Source organism: Pseudophryne corroboree, unplaced genomic scaffold (assembly GCF_028390025.1).
Source record: "Pseudophryne corroboree isolate aPseCor3 unplaced genomic scaffold, aPseCor3.hap2 scaffold_1085, whole genome shotgun sequence".
In the NCBI taxonomy this organism is placed as follows: domain Eukaryota; kingdom Metazoa; phylum Chordata; class Amphibia; order Anura; family Myobatrachidae; genus Pseudophryne; species Pseudophryne corroboree.
This window is the reverse complement of record NW_026967711.1, coordinates 1-26,457: the sequence shown is the minus strand read 5'-3', so window position 1 is coordinate 26,457 and position 26,457 is coordinate 1. Positions and strand designations below refer to the sequence as shown.

Sequence of the window (26,457 nt, the reverse complement as noted above, 5' to 3'; positions counted from 1 at the left end):
ACCTGTGTGCTAATTAGATATCACCTTGTTTTCACATTAAACAGACTTCTACATGAGAAAGCAGCAAGGATGAAGTGGCGTTAATGTTTCCTGGTGTCAACCTGTATTATTTCAGTAGACATTGAAATGAGGATGCATCTTGCTGCCTTTCCAATGAAGCAAGTTTAATTTAGTAATAGGTGAAAAACCATCCCTACAAAGGTGTTAATCAGAGACTTGGCTTTGTGGACACTTTTCAGAGAACAAATTTGTTAGCATAAAAATAAAGCCAGAAAATGAAGAGCTGTTTAATCACTCAATTGGATTTTTTTTGCCAGCATATTTCTTTTTCTCTGCAACCCACTGCTAAATTGTGCTTCCTAGCTGTTTTTATAAAATCAATGAATCAAATCTAACTCTGATTACATCAGAGAAGGCCAGGTACCCTACACCAGAACAGGGGGTTTGAAATTTTGACTTGTCTACTTAAAGATCACCAAAATCTGATAACAAGGTCAATTACGTCCCTGGTTGGGATTGAACCACCAACCATTTGGTTAGTAGCCAGACATACTAACCAATTGCGCCACAGAGACACGTTGCAAAAAGCACATACTGACAAAGGCTAATAAGCATACATCTAGAACGTTTCCTAGAAAAACTTTAAAAAGTCAATAATCTGGAGAGTTTTTGTAAGATGTTTCTTCCATCAACCAACGAAGAAACACATTGGTACTTTCCCATGATGAGTGAGTGCTTCAGGATCTCTTGCACTTACATGTGCAGCAGAGTACTGCAATGGAAGCATGCTGGGCCCATAACCCAGAGGTAGGCAGATTGAAACTATCCTTTGCTATATGCATTTTTTTTTGTTAATTTAAGTAATCAAAACTGGGATTGATATTTTTGCTCTTTTATTTTTACTTAAAGTACAATAACTTTTACCATTTTAATTTGTTTTAATAGTATATTGACAGTATAGTTTTCTTTAAAAAATCCACTTAATTTTCTTTACCCTATTATTAAAAGGGTAATTAACAAAAACAAACTACATTGTCACCAGAAGAGCAATACAAATTGTACAAGTGATATATTAAAATCATCTTTCCAGCTTGAATTTCAATGATGCATTGGGGCAACGATTTTGTGAGAAACATCTTCACCCTTAAATAAAGATTTTCTTAATTCCTTACCTGTGTGCTAATTAGATATCACCTTGTTTTCACATTAAACAGACTTCTACATGAGAAAGCAGCAAGGATGCAGTGGCGTTAATGTTTCCTGGTGTCAACCTGTATTATTTCAGTAGACATTGAAATGAGGATGCATCTTGCTGCCTTTCCAATGAAGCAAGTTTAATTTAGTAATAGGTGAAAAACCATCCCTACAAAGGTGTTAATCAGAGACTTGGCTTTGTGGACACTTTTCAGAGAACAAATTTGTTAGCATAAAAATAAAGCCAGAAAATGAAGAGCTGTTTAATCACTCAATTGGATTTTTTTTGCCAGCATATTTCTTTTTCTCTGCAACCCACTGCTAAATTGTGCTTCCTAGCTGTTTTTATAAAATCAATGAATCAAATCTAACTCTGATTACATCAGAGAAGGCGAGGTACCCTACACCAGAACAGGGGGTTTGAAATTTTGACTTGTCTACTTAAAGATCACCAAAATCTGATAACAAGGTCAATTACGTCCCTGGGTGGGATTCAACCACCAACCATTTGGTTAGTAGCCGGACACACTAACCAATTGCGCCACAGAGACACTTTGCAAAAAGCACATACTGACAAAGGCTAATAAGCATACATCTAGAACGTTTCCTAGAAAAACTTTAAAAAGTCAATAATCTGGAGAGTTTTTGTAAGATGTTTCTTCCATCAACCAACGAAGAAACACATTGGTACTTTCCCATGATGACTGAGTGCTTCAGGATCTCTTGCACTTACATGTGCCGCAGAGTACTGCAATGGAAGCATGCTGGGCCCATAACCCAGAGGTAGGCAGATTGAAACTATCCTTTGCTATATGCATTTTTTTTGTTAATTTAAGTAATCAAAACTGGGATTGATATTTTTGCTCTTTTATTTTTACTTACCATTTTAATTTGTTTTAATAGTATATTGACAGTATAGTTTTCTTTAAAAAATCCACTTAATTTTCTTTACCCTATTATTAAAAGGGTGATTGACAAAAACAAACTACATTGTCACCAGAAGAGCAATACAAAATGTACAAGTGATATATTAAAATCATCTTTCCAGCTTGAATTTCAATGATGCATTGGGGCAACGATTTTGTGAGAAACATCTTCACCCTTAAATAAAGATTTTCTTAATTCCTTACCTGTGTGCTAATTAGATATCACCTTGTTTTCACATTAAACAGACTTCCACATGAGACAGCAGCAAGGATGCTGTGGCGTTAATGTTTCCTGGTGTCAACCCGTATTATTTCAGTAGACATTGAAATGAGGATGCATCTTGCTGCCTTTCCAATGAAGCAAATTAAATTTAGTAATAGGTGAAAAACCATCCCTACAAAGGTGTTAATCAGAGACTTGGCTTTGTGGACACTTTTCAGAGAACAAATTTGTTAGCATAAAAATAAAGCCAGAAAATGAAGAGCTGTTTAATCACTCAATTGGATTTTTTTTGCCAGCATATTTCTTTTTCTCTGCAACCCACTGCTAAATTGTGCTTCCTAGCTGTTTTTATAAAATCACTGAATCAAATCTAACTCTGATTACATCAGAGAAGGCCAGGTACCCTACACCATAAGAGGGGGTTTGAAATTTTGACTTGTCTACTTAAAGATCACCAAAATCTGATAACAAGGTCAATTACGTCCCTGGGTGGGATTGAACCACCAACCTTTTGGTTTTTAGCCGTACACACTAACTGATTGCGCCACAGAGAGACTTTGCAAAAGTACATACTGACAAAGGCTAATAAGCATTCATCTAAAACGTTTCCTAGAAAAACTTTAAAAAGTCAATAATCTGGAGAGTTTTTGTAAGATGTTTCTTCCATCCACCAACGAAGAAACACATTGGTACTTTCCCATGATGAGTGAGTGCTTCAGGATCTCTTGCACTTACATGTGCAGCAGAGTACTGCAATGGAAGCATGCTGGGCCCATAACCCAGAGGTAGGCAGATTAAAACTATCCTCTGCTATATGCATTTTTTTTGTTAATTAAAGTAATCCAAAACTGGGATTGATATTTTTGCTCTTTTATTTTTCATTAAAGTACAATAACTTTTACCATTTTAATTTGTTTTAATAGTATATTGAAAGTATTGTTTTCTTTTAAAAATCCACTTAATTTTCTTTACCCTATTATTAAAATGGTAATTGACAAAAACAAACTACATTGTCACCAGAAGAGCAATACAAAATGTACAAGTGATATATTAAAATCATCTTTCCAGCTTGAATTTCAATGATGCATTGGGGCAACGATTTTGTGAGAAACATTTTCACCCTTAAATAAAGATTTTCTTAATTCCTTACCTGTGTGCTAATTAGATATCACCTTGTTTTCACATTAAACAGACTTCCACATGAGAAAGCAGCAAGGATGCAGTGGCGTTAATGTTTCCTGGTGTCAACCTGTATTATTTCAGTAGACATTGAAATGAGGATGCATCTTGCTGCCTTTCCAATGAAGCAAGTTTAATTTAGTAATAGGTGAAAAACCATCCTTACAAAGGTGTTAATCAGAGACTTGGCTTTGTGGACACTTTTCAGAGAACAAATTTGTTAGCATAAAAATAAAGCCAGAAAATGAAGAGCTGTTTAATCACTCAATTGGATTTTTTTGCCAGCATATTTCTTTTTCTCTGCAACCCACTGCTAAATTGTGCTTCCTAGCTGTTTTTATAAAATCACTGAATCAAATCTAACTCTGATTACATCAGAGAAGGCCAGGTACCCTACACCATAAGAGGGGGGTTGAAATTTTGACTTGTCTACTTAAAGATCACCAAAATCTGATAACAAGGTCAATTACGTCACTGGGTGGGATTGAACCACCAACCTTTTAATTAATAGCCATACACACTAACTGATTGCGCCACAGAGACACTTTGCAAAAGTACATACTGACAAAGGCTAATAAGCATTCATCTAAAACGTTTCCTAGAAAAACTTAAAAAGTCAATAATCTGGAGAGTTTTTGTAAGATGTTTCTTCCATCAACCAACGAAGAAACACATTGGTACTTTCCCATGATGAGTGAGTGCTTCAGGATCTATTGCACTTACATGTGCAGCAGAGTACAGCAATGGAAGCATGCTGGGCACATAACCCAGAGGTAGGCAGATTGAAACTATCCTCTGCTATATGCATTTTTTTTTGTTAATTAAAGTAATCCAAAACTGGGATTGATATGTTGGCTCTTTTATTTTTACTTACAGTACAATAACTTTTACCATTTTAATTTGTTTTAATAGTATATTGACAGTATAGTTTTCTTTAAAAAATCCACTTAATTTTCTTTACCCTATTATTAAAAGGGTAATTGACAAAAACAAACTACATTGTCACCAGAAGAGCAATACAAAATGTACAAGTGATATATTAAAATCATCTTTCCAGCTTGAATTTCAATGATGCATTGGGGCAACGATTTTGTGAGAAACATCTTCACCCTTAAATAAAGATTTTCTTAATTCCTTACCTGTGTGCTAATTAGATATCACCTTGTTTTCACATTAAACAGACTTCTACATGAGAAAGCAGCAAGGATGCAGTGGCGTTAATGTTTCCTGGTGTCAACCTGTATTATTTCAGTAGACATTGAAATGAGGATGCATCTTGCTGCCTTTCCAATGAAGCAAGTTTAATTTAGTAATAGGTGAAAAACCATCCCTACAAAGGTGTTAATCAGAGACTTGGCTTTGTGGACACTTTTCAGAGAACAAATTTGTTAGCATAAAAATAAAGCCAGAAAATGAAGAGCTGTTTAATCACTCAATTGGATTTTTTTTGCCAGCATATTTCTTTTTCTCTGCAACCCACTGCTAAATTGTGCTTCCTAGCTGTTTTTATAAAATCAATGAATCAAATCTAACTCTGATTACATCAGAGAAGGCCAGGTACCCTACACCAGAACAGGGGGTTTGAAATTTTGACTTGTCTACTTAAAGATCACCAAAATCTGATAACAAGGTCAATTACGTCCCTGGGTGGGATTCAACCACCAACCATTTGGTTAGTAGCTGGACACACTAACCAATTGCGCCACAGAGACACTTTGCAAAAAGCACATACTGACAAAGGCTAATAAGCATACATCTAGAACGTTTCCTAAAAAAACTTTAAAAAGTCAATAATCTGGAGAGTTTTTGTAAGATGTTTCTTCCATCAACCAACAAAGAAACACATTGGTACTTTCCCATGATGACTGAGTGCTTCAGGATCTCTTGCACTTACATGTGCAGCAGAGTACTGCAATGGAAGCATGCTGGGCCCATAACCCAGAGGTAGGCAGATTGAAACTATCCTTTGCTATATGCATTTTTTTTGTTCATTTAAGTAATCAAAACTGGGATTGATATTTTTGCTCTTTTATTTTTACTTACCATTTTAATTTGTTTTAATAGTATATTGACAGTATAGTTTTCTTTAAAAAATCCACTTAATTTTCTTTACCCTATTATTAAAAGGGTAATTGACAAAAACAAACTACATTGTCACCAGAAGAGCAATACAAAATGTACAAGTGATATATTAAAATCATCTTTCCAGCTTGAATTTCAATGATGCATTGGGGCAACGATTTTGTGAGAAACATCTTCACCCTTAAATAAAGATTTTCTTAATTCCTTACCTGTGTGCTAATTAGATATCACCTTGTTTTCACATTAAACAGACTTCCACATGAGAAAGCAGCAAGGATGCTGTGGCGTTAATGTTTCCTGGTGTCAACCCGTATTATTTCAGTAGACATTGAAATGAGGATGCATCTTGCTGCCTTTCCAATGAAGCAAGTTTAATTTAGTAATAGGTGAAAAACCATCCCTACAAAGGTGTTAATCAGAGACTTGGCTTTGTGGACACTTTTCAGAGAACAAATTTGTTAGCATAAAAATAAAGCCAGAAAATGAAGAGCTGTTTAATCACTCAATTGGATTTTTTTGCCAGCATATTTCTTTTTCTCTGCAACCCACTGCTAAATTGTGCTTCCTAGCTGTTTTTATAAAATCACTGAATCAAATCTAACTCTGATTACATCAGAGAAGGCCAGGTACCCTACACCATAAGAGGGGGTTTGAAATTTTGACTTGTCTACTTAAAGATCACCAAAATCTGATAACAAGGTCAATTACGTCCCTGGGTTGGATTGAACCACCAACCTTTTGGTTAGTAGCCAGACACACTAACCAATTGCGCCACAGAGACACTTTGTAAAAATTATATACTGACAAAGGCTAATAAGCATACATCTAGAACATTTCCTAGAAAAACTTTAAAAAGTCAATAATCTGGAGAGTTTTTGTAAGATGTTTCTTCCATCAACCAACGAAGAAACACATTGGTACTTTCCCATGATGAGTGAGTGCTTCAGGATCTCTTGCACTTATATGTGCAGCAGAGTACTGCAATGGAAGCATCCTGGGCCCATAACCCAGAGGTAGGCAGATTGAAACTATCCTTTGCTATATGCATTTTTTTTTGTTACTTTAAGTAATCAAAACTGGGATTGATATTTTTGCTCTTTTATTTTTACTTAAAGTACAATAACTTTTACCATTTTAATTTGTTTTAATAGTATATTGACAGTATAGTTTTCTTTAAAAAATCCACTTAATTTTCTTTACCCTATTATTAAAAGGGTAATTGACAAAAACAAACTACATTGTCACCAGAAGAGCAATACAAAATGTACAAGTGATATATTAAAATCATCTTTCCAGCTTGAATTTCAATGATGCATTGGGGCAACGATTTTGTGAGAAACATCTTCACCCTTAAATAAAGATTTTCTTAATTCCTTACCTGTGTGCTAATTAGATATCACCTTGTTTTCACATTAAACAGACTTCTACATGAGAAAGCAGCAAGGATGCAGTGGCGTCAATGTTTCCTGGTGTCAACCTGTATTATTTCAGTAGACATTGAAATGAGGATGCATCTTGCTGCCTTTCCAATGAAGCAAGTTTAATTTAGTAATAGGTGAAAAACCATCCCTACAAAGGTGTTAATCAGAGACTTGGCTTTGTGGACACTTTTCAGAGAACAAATTTGTTAGCATAAAAATAAAGCCAGAAAATGAAGAGCTGTTTAATCACTCAATTGGATTTTTTTTGCCAGCATATTTCTTTTTCTCTGCAACCCACTGCTAAATTGTGCTTCCTAGCTGTTTTTATAAAATCAATGAATCAAATCTAACTCTGATTACATCAGAGAAGGCCAGGTACCCTACACCAGAACAGGGGGTTTGAAATTTTGACTTGTCTACTTAAAGATCACCAAAATCTGATAACAAGGTCAATTACGTCCCTGGTTGGGATTGAACCACCAACCATTTGGTTAGTAGCCGGACACACTAACCGATTGCGCCACAGAGACACTTTGCAAAATGCACATACTGACAAAGGCTAATAAGCATACATCTAGAACGTTTCCTAGAAAGACTTTAAAAAGTCAATAATCTGGAGAGTTTTTGTAAAATGTTTCTTCCATCAACCAACGAAGAAACACATTGGTACTTTCCCATGATGAGTGAGTGCTTCAGGATCTCTTGCACTTACATGTGCAGCAGAGTACTGCAATGGAAGCAAGCTGGGCCCATAACCCAGAGGTAGGCAGATTGAAACTATCCTTTGCTATATGCATTTTTTTTGTTAATTTAAGTAATCAAAACTGGGATTGATATTTTGCTCTTTTATTTTTACTTGAAGTACAATAACTTTTACCATTTTAATTTGTTTGAATAGTATATTGACAGTATAGTTTTCTTTAAAAAAATCCACTTAATTTTCTTTACCCTATTATTAAAAGGGTAATTGACAAAAACAAACTACATTGTCACCAGAAGAGCAATACAAAATGTACAAGTGATATATTAAAATCATCTTTCCAGCTTGAATTTCAATGATGCATTGGGGCAACGATTTTGTGAGAAACATCTTCACCCTTAAATAAAGATTTTCTTAATTCCTTACCTGTGTGCTAATTAGATATCACCTTGTTTTCACATTAAACAGACTTCTACATGAGAAAGCAGCAAGGATGAAGTGGCGTTAATGTTTCCTGGTGTCAACCTGTATTATTTCAGTAGACATTGAAATGAGGATGCATCTTGCTGCCTTTCCAATGAAGCAAGTTTAATTTAGTAATAGGTGAAAAACCATCCCTACAAAGGTGTTAATCAGAGACTTGGCTTTGTGGACACTTTTCAGAGAACAAATTTGTTAGCATAAAAATAAAGCCAGAAAATGAAGAGCTGTTTAATCACTCAATTGGATTTTTTTTGCCAGCATATTTCTTTTTCTCTGCAACCCACTGCTAAATTGTGCTTCCTAGCTGTTTTTATAAAATCAATGAATCAAATCTAACTCTGATTACATCAGAGAAGGCCAGGTACCCTACACCAGAACAGGGGGTTTGAAATTTTGACTTGTCTACTTAAAGATCACCAAAATCTGATAACAAGGTCAATTACGTCCCTGGTTGGGATTGAACCACCAACCATTTGGTTAGTAGCCAGACATACTAACCAATTGCGCCACAGAGACACGTTGCAAAAAGCACATACTGACAAAGGCTAATAAGCATACATCTAGAACGTTTCCTAGAAAAACTTTAAAAAGTCAATAATCTGGAGAGTTTTTGTAAGATGTTTCTTCCATCAACCAACGAAGAAACACATTGGTACTTTCCCATGATGAGTGAGTGCTTCAGGATCTCTTGCACTTACATGTGCAGCAGAGTACTGCAATGGAAGCATGCTGGGCCCATAACCCAGAGGTAGGCAGATTGAAACTATCCTTTGCTATATGCATTTTTTTTTGTTAATTTAAGTAATCAAAACTGGGATTGATATTTTTGCTCTTTTATTTTTACTTAAAGTACAATAACTTTTACCATTTTAATTTGTTTTAATAGTATATTGACAGTATAGTTTTCTTTAAAAAATCCACTTAATTTTCTTTACCCTATTATTAAAAGGGTAATTAACAAAAACAAACTACATTGTCACCAGAAGAGCAATACAAAATGTACAAGTGATATATTAAAATCATCTTTCCAGCTTGAATTTCAATGATGCATTGGGGCAACGATTTTGTGAGAAACATCTTCACCCTTAAATAAAGATTTTCTTAATTCCTTACCTGTGTGCTAATTAGATATCACCTTGTTTTCACATTAAACAGACTTCTACATGAGAAAGCAGCAAGGATGCAGTGGCGTTAATGTTTCCTGGTGTCAACCTGTATTATTTCAGTAGACATTGAAATGAGGATGCATCTTGCTGCCTTTCCAATGAAGCAAGTTTAATTTAGTAATAGGTGAAAAACCATCCCTACAAAGGTGTTAATCAGAGACTTGGCTTTGTGGACACTTTTCAGAGAACAAATTTGTTAGCATAAAAATAAAGCCAGAAAATGAAGAGCTGTTTAATCACTCAATTGGATTTTTTTTGCCAGCATATTTCTTTTTCTCTGCAACCCACTGCTAAATTGTGCTTCCTAGCTGTTTTTATAAAATCAATGAATCAAATCTAACTCTGATTACATCAGAGAAGGCGAGGTACCCTACACCAGAACAGGGGGTTTGAAATTTTGACTTGTCTACTTAAAGATCACCAAAATCTGATAACAAGGTCAATTACGTCCCTGGGTGGGATTCAACCACCAACCATTTGGTTAGTAGCCGGACACACTAACCAATTGCGCCACAGAGACACTTTGCAAAAAGCACATACTGACAAAGGCTAATAAGCATACATCTAGAACGTTTCCTAGAAAAACTTTAAAAAGTCAATAATCTGGAGAGTTTTTGTAAGATGTTTCTTCCATCAACCAACGAAGAAACACATTGGTACTTTCCCATGATGACTGAGTGCTTCAGGATCTCTTGCACTTACATGTGCCGCAGAGTACTGCAATGGAAGCATGCTGGGCCCATAACCCAGAGGTAGGCAGATTGAAACTATCCTTTGCTATATGCATTTTTTTTGTTAATTTAAGTAATCAAAACTGGGATTGATATTTTTGCTCTTTTATTTTTACTTACCATTTTAATTTGTTTTAATAGTATATTGACAGTATAGTTTTCTTTAAAAAATCCACTTAATTTTCTTTACCCTATTATTAAAAGGGTGATTGACAAAAACAAACTACATTGTCACCAGAAGAGCAATACAAAATGTACAAGTGATATATTAAAATCATCTTTCCAGCTTGAATTTCAATGATGCATTGGGGCAACGATTTTGTGAGAAACATCTTCACCCTTAAATAAAGATTTTCTTAATTCCTTACCTGTGTGCTAATTAGATATCACCTTGTTTTCACATTAAACAGACTTCCACATGAGACAGCAGCAAGGATGCTGTGGCGTTAATGTTTCCTGGTGTCAACCCGTATTATTTCAGTAGACATTGAAATGAGGATGCATCTTGCTGCCTTTCCAATGAAGCAAATTAAATTTAGTAATAGGTGAAAAACCATCCCTACAAAGGTGTTAATCAGAGACTTGGCTTTGTGGACACTTTTCAGAGAACAAATTTGTTAGCATAAAAATAAAGCCAGAAAATGAAGAGCTGTTTAATCACTCAATTGGATTTTTTTTGCCAGCATATTTCTTTTTCTCTGCAACCCACTGCTAAATTGTGCTTCCTAGCTGTTTTTATAAAATCACTGAATCAAATCTAACTCTGATTACATCAGAGAAGGCCAGGTACCCTACACCATAAGAGGGGGTTTGAAATTTTGACTTGTCTACTTAAAGATCACCAAAATCTGATAACAAGGTCAATTGCGTCCCTGGGTGGGATTGAACCACCAACCTTTTGGTTTTTAGCCGTACACACTAACTGATTGCGCCACAGAGAGACTTTGCAAAAGTACATACTGACAAAGGCTAATAAGCATTCATCTAAAACGTTTCCTAGAAAAACTTTAAAAAGTCAATAATCTGGAGAGTTTTTGTAAGATGTTTCTTCCATCCACCAACGAAGAAACACATTGGTACTTTCCCATGATGAGTGAGTGCTTCAGGATCTCTTGCACTTACATGTGCAGCAGAGTACTGCAATGGAAGCATGCTGGGCCCATAACCCAGAGGTAGGCAGATTAAAACTATCCTCTGCTATATGCATTTTTTTTGTTAATTAAAGTAATCCAAAACTGGGATTGATATTTTTGCTCTTTTATTTTTCATTAAAGTACAATAACTTTTACCATTTTAATTTGTTTTAATAGTATATTGAAAGTATTGTTTTCTTTTAAAAATCCACTTAATTTTCTTTACCCTATTATTAAAATGGTAATTGACAAAAACAAACTACATTGTCACCAGAAGAGCAATACAAAATGTACAAGTGATATATTAAAATCATCTTTCCAGCTTGAATTTCAATGATGCATTGGGGCAACGATTTTGTGAGAAACATTTTCACCCTTAAATAAAGATTTTCTTAATTCCTTACCTGTGTGCTAATTAGATATCACCTTGTTTTCACATTAAACAGACTTCCACATGAGAAAGCAGCAAGGATGCAGTGGCGTTAATGTTTCCTGGTGTCAACCTGTATTATTTCAGTAGACATTGAAATGAGGATGCATCTTGCTGCCTTTCCAATGAAGCAAGTTTAATTTAGTAATAGGTGAAAAACCATCCTTACAAAGGTGTTAATCAGAGACTTGGCTTTGTGGACACTTTTCAGAGAACAAATTTGTTAGCATAAAAATAAAGCCAGAAAATGAAGAGCTGTTTAATCACTCAATTGGATTTTTTTGCCAGCATATTTCTTTTTCTCTGCAACCCACTGCTAAATTGTGCTTCCTAGCTGTTTTTATAAAATCACTGAATCAAATCTAACTCTGATTACATCAGAGAAGGCCAGGTACCCTACACCATAAGAGGGGGGTTGAAATTTTGACTTGTCTACTTAAAGATCACCAAAATCTGATAACAAGGTCAATTACGTCACTGGGTGGGATTGAACCACCAACCTTTTAATTAATAGCCATACACACTAACTGATTGCGCCACAGAGACACTTTGCAAAAGTCCATACTGACAAAGGCTAATAAGCATTCATCTAAAACGTTTCCTAGAAAAACTTAAAAAGTCAATAATCTGGAGAGTTTTTGTAAGATGTTTCTTCCATCAACCAACGAAGAAACACATTGGTACTTTCCCATGATGAGTGAGTGCTTCAGGATCTATTGCACTTACATGTGCAGCAGAGTACAGCAATGGAAGCATGCTGGGCACATAACCCAGAGGTAGGCAGATTGAAACTATCCTCTGCTATATGCATTTTTTTTTGTTAATTAAAGTAATCCAAAACTGGGATTGATATGTTGGCTCTTTTATTTTTACTTACAGTACAATAACTTTTACCATTTTAATTTGTTTTAATAGTATATTGACAGTATAGTTTTCTTTAAAAAATCCACTTAATTTTCTTTACCCTATTATTAAAAGGGTAATTGACAAAAACAAACTACATTGTCACCAGAAGAGCAATACAAAATGTACAAGTGATATATTAAAATCATCTTTCCAGCTTGAATTTCAATGATGCATTGGGGCAACGATTTTGTGAGAAACATCTTCACCCTTAAATAAAGATTTTCTTAATTCCTTACCTGTGTGCTAATTAGATATCACCTTGTTTTCACATTAAACAGACTTCTACATGAGAAAGCAGCAAGGATGCAGTGGCGTTAATGTTTCCTGGTGTCAACCTGTATTATTTCAGTAGACATTGAAATGAGGATGCATCTTGCTGCCTTTCCAATGAAGCAAGTTTAATTTAGTAATAGGTGAAAAACCATCCCTACAAAGGTGTTAATCAGAGACTTGGCTTTGTGGACACTTTTCAGAGAACAAATTTGTTAGCATAAAAATAAAGCCAGAAAATGAAGAGCTGTTTAATCACTCAATTGGATTTTTTTTGCCAGCATATTTCTTTTTCTCTGCAACCCACTGCTAAATTGTGCTTCCTAGCTGTTTTTATAAAATCACTGAATCAAATCTAACTCTGATTACATCAGAGAAGGCCAGGTACCCTACACCATAAGAGGGGGTTTGAAATTTTGACTTGTCTACTTAAAGATCACCAAAATCTGATAACAAGGTCAATTACGTCCCTGGGTGGGATTGAACCACCAACTTTTTGGTTTTTAGCCGTACACACTAACTGATTGCGCCACAGAGAGACTTTGCAAAAGTACATACTGACAAAGGCTAATAAGCATTCATCTAAAACGTTTCCTAGAAAAACTTTAAAAAGTCAATAATCTGGAGAGTTTTTGTAAGATGTTTCTTCCATCCACCAACGAAGAAACACATTGGTACTTTCCCATGATGAGTGAGTGCTTCAGGATCTCTTGCATTTACATGTGCAGCAGAGTACTGCAATGGAAGCATGCTGGGCCCATAACCCAGAGGTAGGCAGATTAAAACTATCCTCTGCTATATGCATTTTTTTTGTTAATTAAAGTAATCCAAAACTGGGATTGATATTTTTGCTCTTTTATTTTTCATTAAAGTACAATAACTTTTACCATTTTAATTTGTTTTAATAGTATATTGAAAGTATTGTTTTCTTTTAAAAATCCACTTAATTTTCTTTACCCTATTATTAAAATGGTAATTGACAAAAACAAACTACATTGTCACCAGAAGAGCAATACAAAATGTACAAGTGATATATTAAAATCATCTTTCCAGCTTGAATTTCAATGATGCATTGGGGCAACGATTTTGTGAGAAACATTTTCACCCTTAAATAAAGATTTTCTTAATTCCTTACCTGTGTGCTAATTAGATATCACCTTGTTTTCACATTAAACAGACTTCCACATGAGAAAGCAGCAAGGATGCAGTGGCGTTAATGTTTCCTGGTGTCAACCTGTATTATTTCAGTAGACATTGAAATGAGGATGCATCTTGCTGCCTTTCCAATGAAGCAAGTTTAATTTAGTAATAGGTGAAAAACCATCCTTACAAAGGTGTTAATCAGAGACTTGGCTTTGTGGAAACTTTTCAGAGAACAAATTTGTTAGCATAAAAATAAAGCCAGAAAATGAAGAGCTGTTTAATCACTCAATTGGATTTTTTTGCCAGCATATTTCTTTTTCTCTGCAACCCACTGCTAAATTGTGCTTCCTAGCTGTTTTTATAAAATCACTGAATCAAATCTTACTCTGATTACATCAGAGAAGGCCAGGTACCCTACACCATAACAGGGGGTTTGAAATTTTGACTTGTCTACTTAAAGATCACCAAAATCTGATAACAAGGTCAATTACGTCCCTGGGTGGGATTGAACCACCAACCTTTTGGTTAGTAGCAAGACACACTAACCAATTGCGCCACAGAGACACTTTGTAAAAATTATATACTGACAAAGGCTAATAAGCATACATCTAGAACGTTTCCTAGAAAAACTTTAAAAAGTCAATAATCTGGAGAGTTTTTGTAAGATGTTTCTTCCATCAACCAACGAAGAAACACATTGGTACTTTCCCATGATGAGTGAGTGCTTCAGGATCTCTTGCACTTATATGTGCAGCAGAGTACTGCAATGGAAGCATCCTGGGCCCATAACCCAGAGGTAGGCAGATTGAAACTATCCTTTGCTATATGCATTTTTTTGTTAATTTAAGTAATCAAAACTGGGATTGATATTTTTGCTCTTTTATTTTTACTTAAAGTACAATAACTTTTACCATTTTAATTTGTTTTAATAGTATATTGACAGTATAGTTTTCTTTAAAAAATCCACTTAATTTTCTTTTCCCTATTATTAAAAGGGTAATTGACAAAAACAAACTACATTGTCACCAGAAGAGCAATACAAAATGTACAAGTGATATATTAAAATCATCTTTCCAGCTTGAATTTCAATGATGCATTGGGGCAACGATTTTGTGAGAAACATCTTCACCCTTAAATAAAGATTTTCTTAATTCCTTACCTGTGTGCTAATTAGATATCACCTTGTTTTCACATTAAACAGACTTCTACATGAGAAAGCAGCAAGGATGAAGTGGCGTTAATGTTTCCTGGTGTCAACCTGTATTATTTCAGTAGACATTGAAATGAGGATGCATCTTGCTGCCTTTCCAATGAAGCAAGTTTAATTTAGTAATAGGTGAAAAACCATCCCTACAAAGGTGTTAATCAGAGACTTGGCTTTGTGGACACTTTTCAGAGAACAAATTTGTTAGCATAAAAATAAAGCAAGAAAATGAAGAGCTGTTTAATCACTCAATTGGATTTTTTTTGCCAGCATATTTCTTTTTCTCTGCAACCCACTGCTAAATTGTGCTTCCTAGCTGTTTTTATAAAATCAATGAATCAAATCTAACTCTGATTACATCAGAGAAGGCCAGAACAGGGGGTTTGAAATTTTGACTTGTCTACTTAAAGATCACCAAAATCTGATAACAAGGTCAATTACGTCCCTGGTTGGGATTGAACCACCAACCATTTGGTTAGTAGCCAGACATACTAACCAATTGCGCCACAGAGACACGTTGCAAAAAGCACATACTGACAAAGGCTAATAAGCATACATCTAGAACGTTTCCTAGAAAAACTTTAAAAAGTCAATAATCTGGAGAGTTTTTGTAAGATGTTTCTTCCATCAACCAACGAAGAAACACATTGGTACTTTCCCATGATGAGTGAGTGCTTCAGGATCTCTTGCACTTACATGTGCAGCAGATTACTGCAATGGAAGCATGCTGGGCCCATAACCCAGAGGTAGGCAGATTGAAACTATCCTTTGCTATATGCATTTTTTTTTGTTAATTTAAGTAATCAAAACTGGGATTGATATTTTTGCTCTTTTATTTTTACTTAAAGTACAATAACTTTTACCATTTTAATTTGTTTTAATAGTATATTGACAGTATAGTTTTCTTTAAAAAATCCACTTAATTTTCTTTACCCTATTATTAAAAGGGTAATTGACAAAAACAAACTACATTGTCACCAGAAGAGCAATACAAAATGTACAAGTGATATATTAAAATCATCTTTCCAGCTTGAATTTCAATGATGCATTGGGGCAACGATTTTGTGAGAAACATCTTCACCCTTAAATAAAGATTTTCTTAATTCCTTACCTGTGTGCTAATTAGATATCACCTTGTTTTCACATTAAACAGACTTCTACATGAGAAAGCAGCAAGGATGCAGTGGCGTTAATGTTTCCTGGTGTCAACCTGTATTATTTCAGTAGACATTGAAATGAGGATGCATCTTGCTGCCTTTCCAATGAAGCAAGTTTAATTTAGTAATAGGTGAAAAACCATCCCTACAAAGGTGTTAATCAGAGACTTGGCTTTGTGGACACTTTTCAGAGAACAAATTTGTTAGCATAAAAATAAAGCCAGAAAATGAAGAGCTGTTTAATCACTCAATTGGATTTTTTTTGCCAGCATATTTCTTTTTCTCTGCAACCCACTGCTAAATTGTGCTTCCTAGCTGTTTTTATAAAATCAATGAATCAAATCTAACTCTGATTACATCAGAGAAGGCGAGGTACCCTACACCAGAACAGGGGGTTTGAAATTTTGACTTGTCTACTTAAAGATCACCAAAATCTGATAACAAGGTCAATTACGTCCCTGGGTGGGATTCAACCACCAACCATTTGGTTAGTAGCCGGACACACTAACCAATTGCGCCACAGAGACACTTTGCAAAAAGCACATACTGACAAAGGCTAATAAGCATACATCTAGAACGTTTCCTAGAAAAACTTTAAAAAGTCAATAATCTGGAGAGTTTTTGTAAGATGTTTCTTCCATCAACCAACGAAGAAACACATTGGTACTTTCCCATGATGACTGAGTGCTTCAGGATCTCTTGCACTTACATGTGCAGCAGAGTACTGCAATGGAAGCATGCTGGGCCCATAACCCAGAGGTAGGCAGATTGAAACTATCCTTTGCTATATGCATTTTTTTTGTTAATTTAAGTAATCAAAACTGGGATTGATATTTTTGCTCTTTTATTTTTACTTACCATTTTAATTTGTTTTAATAGTATATTGACAGTATAGTTTTCTTTAAAAAATCCACTTAATTTTCTTTACCCTATTATTAAAAGGGTAATTGACAAAAACAAACTACATTGTCACCAGAAGAGCAATACAAAATGTACAAGTGATATATTAAAATCATCTTTCCAGCTTGAATTTCAATGATGCATTGGGGCAACGATTTTGTGAGAAACATCTTCACCCTTAAATAAAGATTTTCTTAATTCCTTACCTGTGTGCTAATTAGATATCACCTTGTTTTCACATTAAACAGACTTCCACATGAGAAAGCAGCAAGGATGCTGTGGCGTTAATGTTTCCTGGTGTCAACCCGTATTATTTCAGTAGACATTGAAATGAGGATGCATCTTGCTGCCTTTCCAATGAAGCAAATTAAATTTAGTAATAGGTGAAAAACCATCCCTACAAAGGTGTTAATCAGAGACTTGGCTTTGTGGACACTTTTCAGAGAACAAATTTGTTAGCATAAAAATAAAGCCAGAAAATGAAGAGCTGTTTAATCACTCAATTGGATTTTTTTGCCAGCATATTTCTTTTTCTCTGCAACCCACTGCTAAATTGTGCTTCCTAGCTGTTTTTATAAAATCACTGAATCAAATCTAACTCTGATTACATCAGAGAAGGCCAGGTACCCTACACCATAAGAGGGGGTTTGAAATTTTGACTTGTCTACTTAAAGATCACCAAAATCTGATAACAAGGTCAATTACGTCCCTGGGTGGGATTGAACCACCAACCTTTTGGTTTTTAGCCGCACACACTAACTGATTGCGCCACAGAGAGACTTTGCAAAAGTACATACTGACAAAGGCTAATAAGCATTCATCTAAAACGTTTCCTAGAAAAACTTTAAAAAGTCAATAATCTGGAGAGTTTTTGTAAGATGTTTCTTCCATCCACCAACGAAGAAACACATTGGTACTTTCCCATGATGAGTGAGTGCTTCAGGATCTCTTGCACTTACATGTGCAGCAGAGTACAGCAATGGAAGCATGCTGGGCACATAACCCAGAGGTAGGCAGATTGAAACTATCCTCTGCTATATGCATTTTTTTTTGTTAATTAAAGTAATCCAAAACTGGGATTGATATGTTGGCTCTTTTATTTTTACTTACAGTACAATAACTTTTACCATTTTAATTTGTTTTAATAGTATATTGACAGTATAGTTTTCTTTAAAAAATCCACTTAATTTTCTTTACCCTATTATTAAAAGGGTAATTGACAAAAACAAACTACATTGTCACCAGAAGAGCAATACAAAATGTACAAGTGATATATTAAAATCATCTTTCCAGCTTGAATTTCAATGATGCATTGGGGCAACGATTTTGTGAGAAACATCTTCACCCTTAAATAAAGATTTTCTTAATTCCTTACCTGTGTGCTAATTAGATATCACCTTGTTTTCACATTAAACAGACTTCTACATGAGAAAGCAGCAAGGATGCAGTGGCGTTAATGTTTCCTGGTGTCAACCTGTATTATTTCAGTAGACATTGAAATGAGGATGCATCTTGCTGCCTTTCCAATGAAGCAAGTTTAATTTAGTAATAGGTGAAAAACCATCCCTACAAAGGTGTTAATCAGAGACTTGGCTTTGTGGACACTTTTCAGAGAACAAATTTGTTAGCATAAAAATAAAGCCAGAAAATGAAGAGCTGTTTAATCACTCAATTGGATTTTTTTTGCCAGCATATTTCTTTTTCTCTGCAACCCACTGCAAAATTGTGCAGCCTAGCTGTTTTTATAAAATCAGTGAATCAAATCTAACTCTGATTACATCAGAGAAGGCCAGGTACCCTACACCATAACAGGGGGTTTGAAATTTTGACTTGTCTACTTAAAGATCACCAAAATCTGATAACAAGGTCAATTACGTCGCTGGGTGGGATTGAACCATCAACCTTTTGGTTAATAGCCGGACACACTAACCGATTGCGCCACAGAGACACTTTGCAAAAATTACATACTGACAAAGGCTAATAAGCATACATCTAGAACGTTTCCTAGAAAAACTTTAAAAAGTCTATAATCTGGAGAGTTTTTGTAAGATGTTTCTTCCATCAACCAACGAAGAAACACATTGGTACTTTCCCATGATGAGTGAGTGCTTCAGGATCTCTTGCACTTACATGTGCAGCAGAGTACTGCAATGGAAGCATGCTGGGCCCATAACCCAGAGGTAGGCAGATTGAAACTAATCTTTGCTATATGCATTTTTTTTTGTTAATTTAAGTAATCAAAACTGGGATTGATATTTTTGCTCTTTTATTTTTACTTAAAGTACAATAACTTTTACCATTTTAATTTGTTTTAATATTATATTGACAGTATAGTTTTCTTTAAAAAATCCACTTAATTTTCTTTACCCTATTATTAAAAGGGTAATTGACAAAAACAAACTACATTGTCACCAGAAGAGCAATACAAAATGTACAAGTGATATATTAAAATCATCTTTCCAGCTTGAATTTCAATGATGCATTGGGGCAACGATTTTGTGAGAAACATCTTCACCCTTAAATAAAGATTTTCTTAATTCCTTACCTGTGTGCTAATTACATGTCACCTTGTTTTCACATAAAACAGACTTCTACATGAGAAAGCAGCAAGGATGCAGTGGCGTTAATGTTTCCTGGTGTCAACCTGTATTATTTCAGTAGACATTGAAATGAGGATGCATCTTGCTGCCTTTCCAATGAAGCAAGTTTAATTTAGTAATAGGTGAAAAACCATCCTTACAAAGGTGTTAATCAGAGACTTGGCTTTGTGGACACTTTTCAGAGAACAAATTTGTTAGCATAAAAATAAAGGCAGAAAATGAAGAGCTGTTTAATCACTCAATTGGATTTTTCTACCAGCATATTTTTTTCTCTGCAACCCATTGCTAAATTGTGCTTCCTAGCTGTTTTTTATAAAATCACTGAATCAAATCTAACTCCGATTACATCAGAGAAGGCCAGGTACCCTACACCAAAAGAGGGGGTTTGAAATTTTGACTTGTCTACTTAAATATCACCAAAACCTGATCACAAGGTCAATCATGTCCCTGGGTGGGATTGAACCACCAACCTTTTGGTTAGTAGCCAGACACACTAACCGATTGCGCCACAGAGACACTTTGCAAAAACTACATACTGACAAAGGCTAATAAGCATTAATCTAGAACGTTTCCTAGAAAAACTTTAAAAAGTCAATAATCTGGAGAGTTTTTGTAAGAATTTTCTTAAATCAACCAACGAAGAAACACATTGGTACTTTCCCATGATGAGTGAGTGCTTCAGGATCTCTTGCACTTACATGTGCAGCAGAGTACTGCAATGGAAGCATGCTGGGCCCATTACCCAGAGGTAGGCAGATTGAAACTATCCTCTGCTATATGCATTTTTTTTGTTAAAGTAATCCAAAACTGGGATTGATATGTTAGCTAATTTTTATTTAATTAAAGTACAATAACTTTTACCATTTTAATTTGTTTTAATAGTATATTGACAGTATTGTTTTCTTTCAAAAATCCACTTAATTTTCTTTACCCTATTATTAAAATGGTAATTGACAAAAACAAACTACATTGTCACCAGAAGAGCAATACAAAATGTACAAGTGATATATTAAAATCATCTTTCCAGCTTGAATTTCAATGATGCATTGGGGCAACGATTTTGTGAGAAACATCTTCACCCTTAAATAAAGATTTTCTTAATTCCTTACCTGTGTGCTAATTAGATATCACCTTGTTTTCACATTAAACAGACTTCTACATGAGAAAGCAGCAAGGATGCAGTGGCGTTAATGTTTCCTGGTGTCAACCTGTATTATTTCAGTAGACATTGAAATGAGGATGCATCTTGCTGCCTTTCCAATGAAGCAAGTTTAATTTAGTAATAGGTGAAAAACCATCCTTACAAAGGTGTTCATCAGAGACTTGGCTTTGTGGACACTTTTCAGAGAACATATTTGTTAGCATAAAAATAAAGCCAGAAAATGAAGAGCTGTTTAATCACTCAATTGGATTTTTTTGCCAGCATATTTCTTTTTCTCTGCAACCCACTGCTAAATTGTGCTTCCTAGCTGTTTTTATAAAATCACTGAATCAAATCTAACTCTGATTACATCAGAGAAGGCCAGGTACCCTACACCATAAGAGGGGATTTGAAATTTTGACTTGTCTACTTAAAGATCACCAAAATCTGATAACAAGGTCAATTACGTCCCTGGGTGGGATTGAACCACCAACCTTTTGGTTTATAGCCGTACACACTAACTGATTGCGCCACAGAGACACTTTGCAAAAGTACATACTGACAAAGGCTAATAAGCATTCATCTAAAACGTTTCCTAGAAAAACTTTAAAAAGTCAATAATCTGGAGAGTTTTTGTAAGATGTTTCTTCCATCCACCAACGAAGAAACACATTGGTACTTTCCCATGATGAGTGAGTGCTTCAGGATCTCTTGCACTTACATGTGCAGCAGAGTACTGCAATGGAAGCATGCTGGGCCCATAACCCAGAGGTAGGCAGATTAAAACTATCCTCTGCTATATGCATTTTTTTTGTTAATTAAAGTAATCCAAAACTGGGATTGATATTTTTGCTCTTTTATTTTTCATTAAAGTACAATAACTTTTACCATTTTAATTTGTTTTAATAGTATATTGAAAGTATTGTTTTCTTTTAAAAATCCACTTAATTTTCTTTACCCTATTATTAAAATGGTAATTGACAAAAACAAACTACATTGTCACCAGAAGAGCAATACAAAATGTACAAGTGATATATTAAAATCATCTTTCCAGCTTGAATTTCAATGATGCATTGGGGCAACGATTTTGTGAGAAACATTTTCACCCTTAAATAAAGATTTTCTTAATTCCTTACCTGTGTGCTAATTAGATATCACCTTGTTTTCACATTAAACAGACTTCCACGTGGCGTTAATGTTTCCTGGTGTCAACCTGTATTATTTCAGTAGACATTAAAAAGAGGATGCATCTTGCTGCCTTTCCAATGAAGCAAGTTTAATTTAGTAATAGGTGAAAAACCATCCTTACAAAGGTGTTAATCAGAGACTTGGCTTTGTGGACACTTTTCAGAGAACAAATTTGTTAGCATAAAAATAAAGCCAGAAAATGAAGAGCTGTTTAATCACTCAATTGGATTTTTTTGCCAGCATATTTCTTTTTCTCTGTAACCCACTGCTAAATTGTGCTTCCTAGCTGTTTTTATAAAATCACTGAATCAAATCTAACTCTGATTACATCAGAGAAGGCCAGGTACCCTACACCATAAGAGGGAGGTTGAAATTTTGACTTGTCTACTTAAAGATCACCAAAATCTGATAACAAGGTCAATTACTTCCCTGGGTGGGATTGAACCACCAACCTTTTGGTTTATAGCCATACACACTAACTGATTGCGCCACAGAGACACTTTGCAAAAGTACATACTGACAAAGGCTAATAAGCATTCATCTAAAACGTTTCCTAGAAAAACTTTAAAAAGTCAATAATCTGGAGAGTTTTTGTAAGATGTTTCTTCCATCAACCAACGAAGAAACACATTGGTACTTTCCCATGATGAGTGAGTGCTTCAGGATCTATTGCACTTACATGTGCAGCAGAGTACAGCAATGGAAGCATGCTGGGCACATAACCCAGAGGTAGGCAGATTGAAACTATCCTCTGCTATATGCATTTTTTTTTGTTAATTAAAGTAATCCAAAACTGGGATTGATATGTTGGCTCTTTTATTTTTACTTACAGTACAATAACTTTTACCATTTTAATTTGTTTTAATAGTATATTGACAGTATTGTTTTCTTTCAAAAATCCACTTAATTTTCTTTACCCTATTATTAAAATGGTAATTGACAAAAACAAACTACATTGTCACCAGAAGAGCAATACAAAATGTACAAGTGATATATTAAAATCATCTTTCCAGCTTGAATTTCAATGATGCATTGGGGCAACGATTTTGTGAGAAACATTTTCACCCTTAAATAAAGATTTTCTTAATTCCTTACCTGTGTGCTAATTAGATATCACCTTGTTTTCACATTAAACAGACTTCCACATGAGAAAGCAGCAAGGATGCAGTGGCGTTAATGTTTCCTGGTGTCAACCTGTATTATTTCAGTAGACATTGAAATGAGGATGCATCTTGCTGCCTTTCCAATGAAGCAAGTTTAATTTAGTAATAGGTGAAAAACCATCCTTACAAAGGTGTTAATCAGAGACTTGGCTTTGTGGACACTTTTCAGAGAACAAATTTGTTAGCATAAAAATAAAGCCAGAAAATGAAGAGCTGTTTAATCACTTAATTGGATTTTTTTTTGCCAGCATATTTCTTTTTCTCTGCAACCCACTGCAAAATTGTGCAGCCTAGCTGTTTTTATAAAATCAGTGAATCAAATCTAACTCTGATTACATCAGAGAAGGCCAGGTACCCTACACCATAACAGGGGGTTTGAAATTTTGACTTGTCTACTTAAAGATCACCAAAATCTGATAACAAGGTCAATTACGTCCCTGGGTGGGATTGAACCATCAACCTTTTGGTTAATAGCCGGACACACTAACCGATTGCGCCACAGAGACACTTTGCAAAAATTACATACTGACAAAGGCTAATAAGCATACATCTAGAACGTTTCCTAGAAAAACTTTAAAAAGTCTATAATCTGGAGAGTTTTTGTAAGATGTTTCTTCCATCAACCAACAAAGAAACACATTGGTACTTTCCCATGATGAGTGAGTGCTTCAGGATCTCTTGCACTTACATGTGCAGCAGAGTACAGCAATAGAAGCATGCTGGGCCCATAACCCAGCGGTAGGCAGATTGAAACTATCCTCTGCTATATGCATTTTTTTTTGTTAATTAAAGTAATCCAAAACTGGGATTGATATTTTGGCTCTTTTATTTTTACTTAAAGTACAATAACTTTTACCATTTTAATTTGTTTTAATAGTATATTGACAGTATTGTTTTCTTTCAAAAATCCACTTAATTTTCTTTACCCTATTATTAAAATGGTAATTGACAAAAACAAACTACATTGTCACCAGAAGAGCAATACAAAATGTACAAGTGATATATTAAAATCATCTTTCCAGCTTGAATTTCAATGATGCATTGGGGCAACGATTTTGTGAGAAACATTTTCACCCTTAAATAAAGATTTTCTTAATTCCTTACCTGTGTGCTAATTATATATCACCTTGTTTTCACATTAAACAGACTTCCACATGAGAAAGCAGCAAGGATGCAGTGGCGTTAATGTTTCCTGGTGTCAACCTGTATTATTTCAGTAGACATTGAAATGAGGATGCATCTTGCTGCCTTTCCAATGAAGCAAGTTTAATTTAGTAATAGGTTAAAAACCATCCTTACAAAGGTGTTAATCAGAGACTTGGCTTTGTGGACACTTTTCAGAGAACAAATTTGTTAGCATAAAAATAAAGCCAGAAAATTAAGAGCTGTTTAATCACTCAATTGGATTTTTTTTGACAGCATATTTCTTTTTCTCTGCAACCCACTGCTAAATTGTGCTTCCTAGCTGTTTTTATAAAATCACTGAATCAAATCTAACTCTGATTACATCAGAGAAGGCCAGGTACCCTACACCAGAACAGGGGGATTTGAAATTTTGACTTGTCTACTTAAAGATCACCAAAATCTGATAACAATGTCAATTACGTCCCTGGGTGGGATTAAACCACCAACCTTTTGGTTAACAGCCGTGCACACTAACTGATTGCGCCACAAAGACACTTTGCAAAAGTACATACTGACAAAGGCTAATAAGCATTCATCTAAAACGTTTCCTAGAAAAACTTTAAAAAGTCAATAATCTGGAGAGTTTTTGTAAAATGTTTCTTCCATCAACCAACGAAGAAACACATTGGTACTTTCCCATGATGAGTGAGTGCTTCAGGATCTCTTGTACTTACATGTGCAGCAGAGTACAGCAATGGAAGCATGCTGGGCCCATAACCCAGCGGTAGGCAGATTGAAACTATCCTCTGCTATATGCATTTTTTTTTGTTAATTAAAGTAATCCAAAACTGGGATTGATATTTTGGCTCTTTTATTTTTACTTAAAGTACAATAACTTTTACCATTTTAATTTGTTTTAATAGTATATTGACAGTATTGTTTTCTTTCAAAAATCCACTTAATTTTCTTTACCCTATTATTAAAATGGTAATTGACAAACACAAACTACATTGTCACCAGAAGAGCAATACAAAATGTACAAGTGATATATTAAAATCATCTTTCCAGCTTGAATTTCAATGATGCATTGGGGCAACGATTTTGTGAGAAACATCTTCACCCTTAAATAAAGATTTTCTTAATTCCTTACCTGTGTGCTAATTAGATATCACCTTGTTTTCACATTAAACAGACTTCCACATGAGAAAGCAGCAAGGATACAGTGGTGTTAATGTTTCCTGGTGTCAACCTGTATTATTTCAGTAGACATTGAATTGAGGATGCATCTTGCTGCCTTTCCAATGAAGCAAGTTTAATTTAGTAATAGGTGAAAAACCATCCCTACAAAGGTGTTAATCAGAGACTTGGCTTTGTGGACACTTTTCAAAGAACAAAATTGTTAGCATAAAAATAAAGCCAGAAAATGAAGAGCTGTTTAATCACTCAATTGGATTTTTTTTGCCAGCATATTTCTTTTTCTCTGCAACCCACTGCTAAATTGTGCTTCCTAGCTGTTTTTATAAAATCACTGAATCAAATCTAACTCTTATTACATCAGAGAAGGCCAGGTACCCTACACCATAACAGGGGGTTTGAAATTTTGACTTGTCTACTTAAAGATCACCAAAATCTGATAACAAGGTCAATTACGTCCCTGGTTGGGATTGAACCACCAACCTTTTGGTTAGTAGCCGGACACACTAACCGATTGCGCCACAGAGACACTTCCCAAAAAGTACATACTGACAAAGGCTAATAAGCATACATCTAGAACGTTTCCTAGAAAAACTTTAAAAAGTCAATAATCTGGAGAGTTTTTGTAAAATGTTTCTTCCATCAACCAACGAAGAAACACATTGGTACTTTCCCATGATGAGTGAGTGCTTCAGGATCTCTTGCACTTACATGTGCAGCAGAGTACTGCAATGGAAGCATGCTGGGCCCATAACCCAGAGGTAGGCAGATTGAAACTATCCTTTGCTATATGCATTT

General features: G+C 35.0%; 2 non-coding genes across 2 annotated transcripts; both read right to left on the bottom strand.

The window, feature by feature from the left end:
- Positions 1 to 6,311: 6,311 nt before the first annotated feature.
- TRNAS-ACU (transfer RNA serine (anticodon ACU)) lies at positions 6,312 to 6,385 on the bottom strand. Its single transcript has one exon. It is a non-coding gene; the product is annotated as a tRNA-Ser (tRNA).
- A 13,905-nt stretch (positions 6,386 to 20,290) lies between these two features.
- TRNAS-ACU (transfer RNA serine (anticodon ACU)) lies at positions 20,291 to 20,364 on the bottom strand. Its single transcript has one exon. It is a non-coding gene; the product is annotated as a tRNA-Ser (tRNA).
- Between the last annotated feature and the right edge of the window lie 6,093 nt (positions 20,365 to 26,457).